The sequence below is a fragment of the Styela clava genome, chromosome 13 (genome assembly GCF_964204865.1).
Source record: "Styela clava chromosome 13, kaStyClav1.hap1.2, whole genome shotgun sequence".
Classification (NCBI taxonomy): Eukaryota; Metazoa; Chordata; class Ascidiacea; order Stolidobranchia; family Styelidae; genus Styela; species Styela clava.
In genome coordinates, this window is record NC_135262.1 from 14,045,159 (window position 1) to 14,061,682 (window position 16,524).

Below are 16,524 nucleotides of genomic sequence, written 5' to 3' on the forward strand. Positions count from 1 at the left end.
TTGAACTTGATACACCTGTAAATACAATTGTGAATTTCAGAGTAATAACCATTTATGCTATAATAGGCGTTTCGGTGATGTTGTGTTAGGAAAAACTTGACGAAAACGTTGAAAAAAAAATTAATTAATTAGCAATTAATTATTAACCCTCTACTGTACACAGAATTTCTCAAAGTCCAATTTATTTTTAGAAATTTTTGAGATATTTTTGCAAAAATTTTTTTTTTTCGGAGTGTGTTTTAAAGATATATTGCTGAATAGAACTCTAGCACACGCTTTTAAAAATCCATAAGAGAAGCTTTAGGGCTTAGTGGTTGACAAAAAAAATAACTTTAAAAAGACCATGTCAAATAAATTGGGTCAACAGCTGGAAGAGAGATTTATATTATAATGCTTTCCAATAAATTCTCGAAAACACAATTATAAAATCAGATAACAGGTTGCATAGAAGGACAATTTTTGTAACACCGTTTTATTTGCCAGATATGTTGAATTTGAATTTCATGTTGACTATGAAGGAGATGGAACCTTATCATATTAGGAAATCAGACGATGGTATGTTGTGTACACAAAATGTATCCCAATTGAATGCTTTCAAAACGTCGTGGAAAGTTATTGATTAGCATAACAATAAAAAGTACTAGTGAACTCTTTTATTATTTTCCTTCTAATTTAAGACATTTGTTAATTTTTTAACACAAATTGAATGTTTGCAGAATTTATTCACCTCGAGCACGGAGAGGAAATGAACGGACTTGCGAATGAAGCGGTGTCAAATATGGGTAAAATTACTAATACATGTACATATATAATATAATATTCGATATATAGATAAATTATTATTCTTTTGTTGGTCTGCACTTAAACTCATTTAATTCTATTTGTTTTAATCAGACAACCTTTTAGACAATGCAGCTATAGTTTTTCTTTCTGACTATGAAAATTATTTTGCGGCTTTGTTATGTCCACTCGACAAAGGTATGAAAACTTATATCAAACTTTTTAAGTACTGGAAGATATTGTAAATTAAATTACCAAGTCGAGGTATTTGTTGTTGCATCATGAACTAGTACAAATACCGGAATATAAATACTCCTTCCATTGAGTTCAAACGTTTGTTCTCTACCCATTATGGGCATGAACAGCAGTCTCGTTTTGCCTTAGCTATATATATATGCAAGGTCTGGTGATATCAGAATCTTATCGAAAAAACTTGTGTGCTTTACTTTGTTCAGATTATCAGGTGATTCGTGGATTTTTTCCAAGTCCAAATCCAACTTTGTGACAGGTTGCAGCCTTCATTAACGTCCTGCATGATGTCGCAATATCTGCAAAATTTTCTCCTTCAACATGTCCAGAAACTGACTGAAGTCATTATTTGAGCTAACCAACTATTATTTTTAAATGTTAGTTACATATCTATATATATATACTAATTTCATCAACAGTCCTCGATGTTTGCTATTATTCAGAATATTGTATTTTAAAAAATAACGCTGATTACGTTGTTTTATAATTATCTAAATATATTTTATCACACCAGTATATGAATGAAAATAATGACTAACTCGTGACCTGTAAGATAATATCACTATTTGACAATTTAGCCATTGATAAAAAAAATGCTAAAAAATACGTTAAATATAATTACTATGACCAAATTTATTGTTAATTAGGTTTTGATTTGGGTATTTTGAGAATTTCGAAAAGTATTGATATTACGTAAAGCGAACTCGCCACGAATTAGCTTGGTTTGGGACAAGATTGTGTTGTCAGTTTAGTTCATGCGATGTGACTGCTATACGTTTCTTAATATAGACGCCGTCGGTAAAAAGTAATGGTCAGAAGGATTGGCAAGATTTACACACAAGCCATTCACAGATTCTCACTTTTCCTTTTATTCACGTTTCTATTGCAAAATATACTAATAATTTTAAAAATTCGAAATCTTCTTTACGGTCGATAGAGTATAGTCAATGATTCGAGAAAATTCATTCCAGTATATATACATGCTCTTATCCTCTACGTTCATAATGGTCTCCCGGCAGCTCATGCATATACGTACGGTTTCACAAAACATTTTCATGCTTCCGAGTCTTATTCCTCTGTTTTAAATCATTCCTATTTTTACATGTCAATTTGACGTACTATTTTCAACTTGACAAGCTGGATATTCATCAAGTACATCCGCTTGCTGTTGCCAATCTCCGTTTTTTTTAGAGCTCCAGAAGTATATGCACCAAGATAGCGCACATCCTGAACATAGTATTTGTACCAGGTTATGGTTCAGGTTGTGCGCCATCTTGGTGCACATACTTCGGGAGCGGCGTTTTTTTGATCCTGCTTAAATATAATTTTATCAAAATATTAAACCACATTACAAAATATCATTTTGTTTTAAATTTTAGCATGAATATCAATCGAAAACAAATTTAGCACTTTGCCTTAGCCATGATCCATCACAATTATATATACCAGCTTGTCAACAGGATTTCGCAAGTAAAACCAGAGCCAACCTATTTCTAGAAGGAGAGCTAAAAACAGACAAAGTTATTAGTAGATTATCAGTAGCATTGTGCATTTTTTTATGTTTATATATTTATTGGTATTTGTTATTCACCATATACTTTCTTTTCATATAGTGGGTAAATCATTATTTACTGATAGCCTAATAAACAAATAGTGATATATAATTATCTATGATTTACCCTATGTGGGATACCTTGTGACATCAAGATGCCAAAGATCAGATGCCCAATCAACGAATGTGAATTTGAAACAGAGGATGAGGCCTCTATTGTTGCTGCATTGCTGAATTTACACGCTACCACACACAGCGCACAAAAAACTCAACAACCCACAACCCAAGTTCAGAAAGTAAAACGTCCAACCATCACATCTGCTAGCTCAACTGAAGAATGGACATATTTTGAATCAAGATGGACAGACTACAAAGCTGCCACAAAAATATCTGGTCAAGACATAATTTTCCAACTATTGGAATGCTGTGACGATCCACTGCGCAAAGATCTAACTCGCACCTCACCTAATCTTACAGGAAAATCAGAACAAGGCATACTGAACGCTATCAAAGGAAAATGCCATGATCGCCAGAGTCAAGCTCGCCAACATGAAACAAGACAGAGACGAACCTGTAAGAAACTTTGGCGCCCGCATTCGTGGCCAAGCGACAGTCTGTAATGCAGTCCCTCATGCAGTCAAGATGTGAATTATACAGAAGAAATTATGCGCGACATCCTCTCTAGAGGAATAGGTAACTCCGACTTTAAACTAGATCTTCTTGGGGACCCGAACCAAAACATGACCCTGGAAGAAGTCTTCAAATTCGTCGAAGCCAAATAATCGGGCAACAGATCCGCCTTCAGACTGTTCGATTCCCAGTCCACAGACGCCATCAGCTCATATCGAAAGGGGCGCATTCAAGTCAAGCCCACATCCGATAAGATGCAACTGATAACGGGAAAATAGTTCGTTCCCGTCAGATCATTTACGTTACCGACAGCTCGGACAAGCTGTTCTTGAGCAGGAAAGCATGCATTGAACTTGTTTAATTTTTCAAAGATTGGCGGAGTCAACAGGGAAATTACATCAATTAACATGACGAACAAAACTTTGACAGGGACTAAGAATGGTGACATATAAAGATGCACATGTCCCCGCCGCAAACTTCCCCCACCAATCCCAACGTCGTTATCATACTCGCCAAATGGGGAAAACCGACAGAAGCTACAGGAGTATCTAATCGAATAATACAAATCTAGCACTTTCAACACCTGCAAACACCAACCGCTCCCTCTATGATGGAAGGGCCGCCAATAAAACTTATGATAGACCCTGAAGCAAAGCCTGTCGTTCATCACACACCAGTACCAGTATCCCTCCACTGGAAAGAAGAGGTAAAAGCCGACCTAGACAGGGACACTTATAGGACTATAGGATATTGGGTAAACTATCTGCTTTTGGTTAATAGATTACGTGTTTAAACTTAGTCACTCTAATCTCAAAATTACAAGTAATATCTTAGTCATAAAATACGTAACAATTAGACGTACTGTAGGGCAGGGGTCCGCAACTACGAGGTCGCGACCCAAATTTGGGACGCGAAACCCCCCGCTCTTGATCGCGGAACAATTTAAATTTTCCATAAAAATGAGCATTGCGTCTGTGTAGCGTATTTATGTATAACAACTTTATAAATCACTGATTATAAATATGAATGTTTCCCCGAGTATACACTTCCTTATTTACTGTCGTAACATTGGCCAATCAGCATAATTGCAAAAATGAAGTAACAATAAACGTTTCAGAAGCGCTCAGATACTTTTTCCATTCAGACAGTCTTTCGTGGTTGTGGATATTATCTCGTTTTGGCAATTTTCGCGTGTTGTTTGTTAGTTTTTAGTTGTGTTTTGGTAAATATACGTCCTAATAATCAAATAACTAAGTCCTAATTCTTGAAATAAGAACCAATAATTTTGCAATGGTAGAGTGTAGAATCAAGAGGAAGAATTCAAGAGATCAAAATTCAAGGAAACATTCGTTACTTAGTTGTTCGCATTGTTACATCCTACTACGTAGACTTTAGGTTTTCAAAATGCTCCGTACGCACCCTCAGGACTCCGTTAAAGACACTTAGACCTCCGCGAGCTATTCGTTCACTTGAAAACTGTCCTCGACCCACTGTCCTTCATCAATCTACTTATCTATCCTCGACCCACTGCCCGACCTCCCTCAACTTTCCTATCCTCAACCCACTGCCCTATCTCCCTCAACCTTCCTATCCACGGCCCACTGCCCCATTCCCCAACTTTCGCATCCCCGAAACACCACTCTATCTCCCTGAACCTTTCCCCTCTCGTCCTACTGCCCTATCTCCCTCAACCTACCTATCCTCGACCCACTGCCCTATCTGCTACAACCTACCTATCTTTGACCTACGGTGCTATACTATTCAGTACTATTATTTACTACCCGATCGCCACACTGAACTTTACTATCTTGCGACCAACTTCCATGGTTTAAACTGGTCGTGTATGCCAATGAGATGATTCAATTGTACGTCGACAAAACAGGATTGACGGCATTCGTATAATATGTAGGCTGGAATCTCAAATTGTAAACAATAACCATAATTGACAGTTTAAAAATGTGTTACTAATTGGGCTACTGATGGTTTCTCGCTGGGAGTGACAGTTTTCTAAATTTAGCAAGCCGTTTTATGCCCTAAATAATTGGCCATGTCGTGATTCTTGTAACAATATGATGCCGATCCGAAATGAGCAATAGTGCTCCTGTTCGTATAAAGTATTTTTTTTGACATTTTATAGTAAAAGCTGCGTCCTTTGCAGCTTCATAAGTTTCAGATAAGATAAGCTCAATTTTGGGACTACACGCTGGATTGGAGGGAAGTTGGCAACGCTAGCTACGACAAAACATTTCATGTCTTAAAAATAGTTTGGAAGAAATTACACTCACTAAGCGACTTATATTTTTGACTATTCAGCCTCCTCAGCCACGTAAAAAAAATTTGTATATACAACAAGGATATGGCAGAACATTCGTTGAAAAAGACTAAGCGTGCAAATATTCGATTACTTCCTCGTCGTTTTGCCCTGCACGAAAATACAGGCGACATTAAATGAGTTTCTGAAAAGGAACTCAGATATTTCGATATCGAAAGGCCTGTTAAAATTTTAAAAACAGTGACTCCAAGCCCGATGCCATCAGTAGCCTAATTAGTAGCACATTTTTAATCCACTAATTATGGTTATTGATTACCAATTGAGATTCCAGCCTACATTTACGAATGCCGTCAATCATGTTTTGTCGACGTACGATTGAATCATCTCATTGGCATACTCGACCAGTATAACACATGGGAGTTGGTCGCAAGGTGGTAAAGTTCATTTTGACGTTCGAGTCGTAATTTTAGCGCCGTTATGTTAGGTACTCAGTGGTTAAGCGTCGTGGGTCAAAGATAAGTAAGTTGAGGGAGGTCGGACAGTGGGTCGAGGGTGGGAAGTTTGAGGCAGATAGTGCAGCGGATTGAGGGTAGAAAAGTTGAGGGAGATAGGGCAATGAGTCGAGGATAAGAAGGTTAAGGGAGATTGGGCGGTGCGTCGAGGATAGGGAGGTTGAGCAGTTGGCCGAGGCGAGGGAGACAGGGCAGCGGATCGAGGATAGGAAAGTGGAGGGAGATAGGGCAGTGGGTCGAGGATTTGAGTTGGAATGACTGTATAACTTCACTGGCTCTAAAGCCTAAATCAGAGGTCGGCAATCTTCTGTTGTTCGCGGACCAAAATAAAGGTTGCAAGTCATTGGCGGGCCGCACGTATTTTAGAAAGTTAAAAACCAAAGGAATGACCAATAAATCACATTTTTTCACTCAGAAATTTCAAGCAGTGCGCGAAGACTGATTATTTGAATATTTTCAGCGTTATTAAACCATTTGCGCTCAGCATCAACTTTTTTACGTTCTGTTGCCATTTCTCTAATTATAATCAATTATAGGCTCAATAAACGAGTGAATGTGAATTATATACTTGTTAGGTTATAGTATAATTTAGTTTCTCAAAACAAATTTTGACACGTAAAGAATATATTCGTCAATAAAGCTGTTTTGTTAATATAATTCAGTGAAGCGTCGCGGGCCGAATCCGAATGTGGTTTGCCGACCCCATATTTAAACCCTCCAATGAAAGTTTGATCATTTTACTGTGTCGGTCGATATTTGTCTCATCACTGCATCTAGAAATCACTGATACATTTATGCATAGACCGAATTCGATATGAAAGTATCAAATATAGTTGGCTTCATAACTGCAAACTCTCCCTTAACAACGAAACATTGCGATAATCCTAAGTGCTGAAAGAGCAACTCAAAAATACGATTTCAATCCATTCCTTGCTAGTAGACGGTTAAAAAAGTATTCCATGGTTGCCGTAGTGTAGTATATTAGTCAACTCAAAGGCGAGCAACGATGAACACAATTGAATTGATATGATAAGACATTTTAAATTCACGGGTCGGCCATGGATTGAGCGATGAGTGTTGCTCGGGAATTTTCTATTCTGTACCCCCACCCTTATAGACAGGGTTGCCATACCGTGCTTATTTCTAAGATTTTTGCTTATTTTCTAGCCCGCGTCTTATAAAGTAACGATGTGCTTATTTCTAAGTAAAGTGCTTATTTTTGAGTCAGTGCTTATTTGGTCTTAGAAACGTGGATGACCAATACTTGTTTTGCATACAAAGCTTGCGTGGAAACGATGGACGAACTTTTTCTGTCAACAATGGGGTTTGCGCTATTTTCAGGCAAACTGTGACACACACAATAGTTGCTGCTAGTTTTTAGGAATACTGTTTTTAGGGACAAACTGCAATTTAGAGTAAGCGTAACCATGAGTTCTGTTTCGAACATGAAAAGAATTTTTTTTTAATAACTACTGCTATTGCGACATCGAGAAAGGTGGAAAACAGTAATCGGTGCCCACAATACTACCATAAAAACACAAGAGGCATTGTGGGAAACCAAAGTATGAGGACTTTAGGTTAGAGGTTGGCCGCCTGCGGGCCATATCCGCCGCACGGAGTAAAATAATCCGGCCCACAATGCTCACTTAAACCTACGGATCGTTGATATGTTATTCTTGTTCTTCATTAATAATTCGTTTTCCAATCTTTATAAGAAAAAAACGCTTTTGTTTTCAATTACTTAACCAAAATAAAATTTTCCTTGCGAAGAACTAGGATTAGTGATAGACATTTAGAAAATTTTGATTTTATCTAGAGTGTCACCTAGTGTCGCATTAAATATTATTTGTAAATATTTTGTAAAATAAGACGACTTGAGTCAACGAGTTGTCGCAGTGTTCGCTCGCTATTAAAGTCCGAAATTTGAATTTCTAATCTGTATGAATAATGTGGTTCATCAGTCACCCGTTCAGTTTTTAACTTTCTTGAAAAATTATGTGCGGCCCGCCAAGATTCGTAACACTTGGCTTTGGCTCGGGAGCGACAAAAGTTGCCGACCCTTGTCTTGGAGATTGCGTGTGGCATTGACTTCGTCTCTTTCCATAGCTTTTTTGCAATTTTAGAGCAGCGTACAACGTAGTAGTAGATATTTACGGTACAGCCATGTTCGAAGCGACTTCTAATGATAAAAAGTGGGAGACTCGTGTATGATTTCATGCCTATTTTTAGCTCTGGGTAGATGGCAACCCTGCTTATAGAAAACCATGGCTGCTGCGCCCTTAGTTATAGATAATTAGGCTTCCCGCTGCTTGTTAGCAGGGAACCTATTGTATTCCTGTGTTTTATTATTATTATTTATTTATTATTATTTATTTATTTTTATTATTTTTTTTCAAATTGGTCCTACAAACTTGAAATTCACCTCAAATGTGCAGAAGTTCTCAGCTAGCAATAAAATGCAAATTTTATGTATGACTGACCACGCTTTCACCCTCCAGTGAGCAAAACGCGTCTTCAGTTTTTTTGCGATTTCTCAAAATTGATACATGCTATTGGGTTGAAATTCATAACAATGATTAATGGACATGTTCCGGATACAATATGTCAAGGATGCGCATGAGTGACCTCGGCGATACGCTCCAGTGAGCAATATAGGATTTTACATTTTCATCTTCTTCTCGAGAACGACACTACTTAGAGACACTACTTACATCACATGCAGATAATAAGTCCCCCATGATAAATTGCAAATTTTATGCATGACTGACCACGCGTTCACGCTCCAGTGGGCAAAACGCGTCTTCAGTTTTTTTACGCGGGAAGCCTGTTAAAGCTGCACGCAGCTCTAGTGTTATATTTGAATCACTACCACATTTCGAAACCACCGCCGTCAAATTTTATTAGTGATGGTAATGCTTTTTCACAGATACAAAAATAACCAAGTCAGTTTTCCAAGTGAAAGAATAGCTCGCGGAGCCCTGAGGCTCTGTAGGGAGCACTTATAGCAGTGGGGATCAACGCCCGACAAATAACTCATCTTCTCACCCTCATCGGATAGAAATACATCACTCAAACCCTCAATATAAGCGGAATAACAGCAAATATTGTATAAAGATTGGTTCCACGTGTATCTTACAGCAAAGCATCCAAAATTCATTAAAAAACCAATACATTTTTCCCGCCTATCAGCGTTTTCATACATAAAATACAATTACAGATCAAGGCTAGAGGTAGAAAAATATCTTCGAGTTGCTGTCTCCCAAATTAAACCTCGATTTGATATGTTGTGTATTATACACAAAGCTTATAATTTGCATTAGTCATAATAAACGCTATTATTCACAATTTTATGTGATAAGTTTCATATATTTTGTGCAAGAAAAATGCTAGTGTCGACCATAGTCTTAAAATCGATAACTAATTACATCTTTACCAAATGCTTGGGTCGCGAGAAGTGGAAAATTTTTTTGGTCGCGCTAAAATGTAGTTGCGGACCCTTGCTGTAGGGTACGATGACGATAATGCGTCACGTCCTAAGGATACCAAAACCAGCATAAAAGCGACCATTCGTTAGGAGAGAAAAAGGGGATAACGATAGTCTTCATAACGATAGTCTTCATAAGATCAGATCAGAGAGCAACAGAAATAGCCAGAAACAACCGCAAATACAAAAACAATAGCAAATACTGATTTGTTCCCTAAACACTCAACTAGGAGTAATCGAACCTGTCCCTATCGGTCACATGGTGCCACGAAATGGTTATATGCGCATAGTAAAATGGTAAGCCTCGACGAACTGTTGATCTACAGCCCCTGAACAAGTTTGCTAGTCGCGAAACACATCACACTTTATCACCTTTCTACCAAGCTCACCAGGTACCTCGTAACACAAAGAAGACAGTTTTCAATGCTTGGAGCGGCTACCATAGCCTACCCCTACACAAAGATGACCGCCATCTAACAAGTTTCATCACACCTTGGGGCAGATACCATTACAAAACAGCCCCACAGGGATATATTGCATCTGGCGATGGCTACAGCAGACGTTTTGACAAAATCGCCTCTGATATTTCTGACAAATCGAAGTGTATCGATGACACATTATTATGGTCGGACAGCATTGAAAAGGGATTTTTCCAAGCTGTTCGGTGGCTCGAGCTTAACCGATGCCCGGTCCTGGTTTGGCATGGTGAACCAGGTATCATACGCTTTTGCATCAGATAAAAAGATGTTACCATTCCGTCAATAGCTCCAGCCGTCGACCAAATTTGTCTAGACGGAAGAACTCAACCAGCTCTTCGAGGAATCGAAAAAACAATCATCAGAGAAATTGAATCGAAATCTATGACAAAGATAGACCCACATGCCTAACCACTGATTGGAGCAAAACCGGGATAGGATTCCGGCTTCTTCAAAAACACTGTTCATGTTCCACACAAAACCCGTTCTGCTGCAAATCAGAATGGAAAATAACACTTGTCGGTATCACGCTATGCGTCAGTAGAAGGCGAGGCCCTAGCTGTTGTTGACGCCCTTGAGAGAGCGCGCTATTTTGTTCTTGGGTGCGAGAACCTTACAGTTGCTGTTGATCACAAACCACTCTTGAAAATATTTGGAGACAGATCACTGGAGAACATTTCGAACCCTCACCTAATGAACTTAAAAGAAAAGTTGCTACGCTACCATTTCAAAATGATACACGTTCCAGGCTAAAAAACCCAGCGGCTGACAGCATGTCAAGACATCTAGTTGGTAAAGCAACAAAGATGACATTGATTGATGACATATCTGCATTAGATAACGCAATCGAGCATTCTAATGATCATATTTCGATACCCTTTCTACCTGGCTCTTTCATTGCTAACATCTGCATATCTAATGAATCAGAGAAGTTTCTCACATCCTGCGAAAATGCCACCACAATCCATGCTCTCAACAGCCTACAATCAGTTACATGGGACGACGTAAAAGTAGCCACTAATAGCGACCCAGGCATGTCAAAACTCATGACTATGATCAAAGATGGCATCCCAGAATTCCGTATGAACTCCCCGTGGAACTACGCGAAAATCATAGATTTCGTAACGACCACCACACTTACGACGGGATAATACTCTACAACAGGGGTGGGCAACCCCTGGCACGCGTGCCAAAATTGACTACAAAATTATATTATGACGTAACAAAAGAGTGAGGTCCCGAGAAATTTTGTCGAGAAGACCGCAGCATTCATTTGGCTACATTCTTACGTAATATAGTTCGTCTGTGCTGCCCTTTTTCTTCATTTCTGCCTGATTTATGAAGTATAGCTCATGTTGGTTAGAGTTACTATTTGCTACCTTACTGTTATAAATTGATTTCGAAAGAACTATAAGCGATTAGGGAAGGGAATACAAGAGAGAAGTGCAGAAAACGAATTATTGCATGATTGGAATGCCATTGCCAAAAATATTTCGTGTCTTAAAAACTTTGCAACTGCATTACTCATGTATGTTTTCATTTACATATGCTTGTGAATCTCTGTTCTCAGTCATGAACTTTATTAAGTCTCGTAACAAGAGTATCCCAAAAGATGAAACGAGTAGTTTGTCTATTTTTTTGAAAGTTACCAAATATAAAACCAATGTAAAATCTCCATCAGCGGTAATGCAGCAGCAGAAGGCTCACTGATATAGAATAAGAAAAGTAATCAAATCTATTTGCCGGACTGATATTTTACCGAATAGTGGATCTGTCTGTATATGTTTAAAAAGTTTTTTGTTTTGACAGTAGCAAAGCATTGTTTCTATATTGGTAGGCACGCGGAAGAATTATGTCGTTAAATTTAGCCGATTTTGGCACCCGAGCCGAAAAAGGCCCACCCTGCTCTACAAGAACCGGATTGTGGTTCCACCGTACCTCAGGGAACACATCCTAAAATCCACTCATTCTGCCCATCAAGAGTATCATCTATGTCATGACATCACGAGCAGAGACATCCGTTTTCTGGCCAGGCATCCCAAATGGTATTATAGCTGCGAGGACAAGATGCAAGCACTGCAATCGTATGGCACCATCTCAGCCAAGCAACCCACCTACGCCCACAATCCAACCAGTATATCCATTCCAATTTATATGTGCAGACTATTTTCACTATAAAGTGTTTAACTACTCTGTCATAGTCGACAGATATTCACAAATGGAGAATTAAACACGGATGCATTCCAGCGAACGATGCTACAATATCGCAACATCCCAGATCAGGATACTAAAATGTCTCCGGCCATGCAGGTATTTGGTAGGCCAATTCGGGATTTTATTCCTATTCCACCCGGAAAATACGTACCTCAACAGACATGGCGAGAAACAAGAACAGCCAGAGAGGAAGCCTTGAGGAATCGTCACATGAAGGCTGCGGAACGCTGGACTGAACACATGCGACAACCCCCTGCCTTGGAGATCATGTCCGAATCCAAAATCGAACTGGCACACATCCGAATAAATGGGATAAGACTGTTTGTTTGACCAATACATGGTTAAAGTTGACGAATCTGGTCGAATTATCATGAGGAACAGAAAATTTCTTAGGCGATATGTACCAATGTATCCTAGGAGCCCAATTATCTACCTCTTTCAAAATATGGCATCCCCATACATGCCACAAATTCAACATGGCCGCACGTCCAAAAGCGTTGACCGGTCACGAACAATACCACCTGATGATGAAGCAAAAATCCGTACTCCAAAAGAATAAACACCAGAGAGCGGACCCAACCACCCGCAGAAACCAACAACTGAGTCCCCGATGACACCAACATCTTCAAACTATAAGAAACTACGTAGAGCAGGGTGGTCCAAACCTAGCCCCGCCGCCGCTTCATTATCTGTGGCCCGCGTCACATTCGGAGAGTAATCAATAAATCGTATTTCGTGTTGTTTTGTAATCAAATTAATCAGAAAAACATATTGTTACATATTAATGATACATATATTTGACACTAATGTCACTGAATTGACTATAGTGTTATGGCTAGCTGAGGCAATTGGCGAAGTTGAATGATGTGCTTGGCAGTCTAAATTATTATCTGGCTTTCTATCTTTTTGGTCGGGAATATATGCTAACAATATAGGCATCATAGAAAACTGAAAATCAAATGCGGATTTTATTAGCCTGGGATGGCTATGTCTGATAACTATGTGTTTGCACAATAAAAAAAAAAGCGTTTGTTTTGTATTGCACTGTTTACCTATTCTTGGCACTATTGTGGCCCGCAAACAATGAAAAAATAAATTTGTGGCCCGCGGAGCCGACAACCTTGGATCACCATGACCTAGAGCGTTATCCAGGCTTCAACCTTATAACAACCCTGGTCTACACGAATAGACACGAATAACTCCACACTGGCCTAATACCTTGCCAAATCAAGATCTACCACTTCGGTCATTAGGACACAAGAAAACCGACTAATGACACAAATTTAAAATAATTTGCAATTATTGATATTGCAAAACTGTGTCAAACATTTATTTGTCACAATGCTCATTTATATATCAGTCTTTGTCTAAACTGGAACGCTATCCAAAAACTTGGGAGCGCATAGTGGATTATCAGTAGCATTATGCATTTCTTTTTGTATATATATTTATTGGTATTCGTTATTCACCATATACTTTCTGTTCATACATTGTTTACTGATAGCCTAATAAACAAATAGTGATTTATACTTATCTAGTTATAGTCGTCAAACATCATAACTTTACTTGAAGCAAAGATAAAAAATATTCCGTAAGAGAAATATTGTCAGACAAGCCAACTCAATTTGAAAACCTGCATACATTTTGTGATTTTCATTCAATGCTTCGGTAAGATTATGGGTTGATGCGACAGAATGTGCAAAGAAGTTGACAAAATAACAAAAGTAAATTACCTTAGATAATTAGGTCCTCATAATTAGCGCCTATATAAACAGACACGAGTTATTTGTATTCATGTCAAATAGCTATGAGGCGAATTTTATCCTATAATAGACGATGCCCACAATGAACGAATTCATGAATATAAATTTCGAAAATCGAATGAGGCCGCAAAATGTAAAACACTGACCAGGTGAGCTACTGGTGCGACCATGTCTTTCACGTTCGCATTTTTTTTTTTTCAATTTTCATGATATCCAAAGGTGGAGAATTAGCCTTGGTGTTTCCGGCGGAACCTTATACATGCATGAGAATCAAATATTTCACTTTGGCCATTCATTTGCGTCCCATATTCAGATAATAAACATATATAGAATGGCCTTTGAATTTTTAGCAATATTATCTATGTTCGATCAAGATTCGTCTGAATATAGAGGTTTCATCTGCGTCCGAGGATATTTCCTGATGCAATAATGGCACAATCTGAACTCAAGCTCTGAACAACCAAATGCGCAATTGCGCAATCTACCTTACGCAAAGCATTACACACGAAACGTCGCGTGAACATTATCACGACAATGTCGTCGTCGCCCTTTGCGTTGTTACGCAAACTTGGCGTCAAAATAGTTGATCAATTTTGTTCACAAACCATTGGAATCGATAGCACAAATTCTGCAACGAAATGAGTTATGGGTAATTTAAGAAAGTCATCCGTATATCTCCTGATAGGTAATTGAGTATACTTTTCAAAATTTTATATAAATTGATGACACATTTCTAAAAAAGTTGTCAAATCTTACCAAAATACAAAAAATTAGTAGATGGGGCTAAAAATAGGCTTACACATCTCATCAAAACATCTCGTAAGAAATGATGCCAGTTATAAATAAAAGACTAGATTAGCTTTTATAAGACATATTACATACCATCTGATATCTATTGGTTTAGAAGTTACATTGATTTAAAATTAGGGATATTACAAATTTTTAACGCGTCGAATTGATGAGACGCCGTGGGATGTCAGGGTGAGAGAGTAGCGTCGTTCTGGGGATTCAGAGTTCAAGGAGTTGATATACCGCACTAATCTGCACCAGTCTCTTTCGAATTTGGCCAGTACAAGGTTAGAAAGAGGCCATTTAGTAGCAAGAATACCGTTTATCAGACTTACCAAAAAACGCCTAAAATTAAGATGATCGTACACAAAATCATCTTCATCCACAAATATTTTGCTATATGGCGCATATTCATCAAACTTCAAAGATATGTGTTTTTATGTTGTTTACAGTCGGTTCATGTTCAAGAAGTCGGCAATTGCTTGTTTTAACTTGTGGTTGTATCGCGCGAAATATTTGTAGTATTATCAAAAACATAAAACTAAATCTCTCAGCATGCGACTGCGACTAATGATTCAACGTGTAACTTCAATACAAACTCAAACCAGAATTTGAGCTAATATCTGTGTTTTTATCTATACTAATTTTATTACATTTAATTGGAAATACATAGCATACTAATATATACATATTTTGAGTTTTAAACTGCACCAGAGTATAAACGTTGTATTCATGATTTGAATTTAATTTAACGCTCCAGATAATGAATATATTTGAGAGGGTAATATTAGCCATCAATTTAATTCTTTGGTATAATTGTCTAAGTTATCAACATAAACACATTTGGAAAAATGCAATTTCACAATTTCCCATCCATTCCCTATTTCAATCATTTTGTTGAAGACTCACAACAAATCTTCTGCTGTCAGGTGCCGATTGCGCATTTGTAACCAAACACTTCTCGAGCTTGCTTCGATATCATTGTTAATAAGATTTCCCGTGTATATTATATAATTTTTGTAATCATTATGCATAGAACACATCAGCGTCGGAAAATCCTCTGCGACTTTTTCTTCAGTTGTTTGCTGTTCCGACGAAGATGCGTCGATGTCTTTTGTTAATTCACTTTCAAACCTGTTCCGATCACCATTCATAATTCGATATCTGTTGTCTCCTATATAATCAGAGATTGGGGGAATCTTTTTAAATCTTATCTTTTCGATATTGTAATCTAACTGATAAAAGAATCTACCACGTTCGGTTGATTTATATTCGTTCGCTGCAACACACCCTGAAATGCTGTCGATCCTTAGGTTAGCATCCAGAACATCGAACCATTTACCGTCCAATCTGCCCCAGTTTATCTGATACGCAGTATCATGTCCCTGAACACTTTCCTCATTGCCATACGTTGCTTTTCTTACAAAAAAAAAATACAAAGCCCTGTGTTACTTCAAGACAAACTCACCCCGAAGACAAACTCACCTCGAGCAAATAGCTGTGATTTAATTATATCCGTTTCATTACATTCACATGGAATATATATAGAGTTACCATATTTTAATGACTTCAAAGCGGGACGCCTCCAAAGACCAAAACCCGTTAGCTGTGATTTTTTTGACTTCACATTTTCCGATTTTACCACATAAGCCAACATTTAAAGCCATCCCGGCAGTCTTCATTGACCATATTGTAAACGAGAGTTCATGCGCATATTCTCTGTCTAAATATCGGGTTCAGTTCGAAAATAGCAAGGAATTGACTTTAACGATACAAAATAATTTGAATTTAGATTTTTTTTAT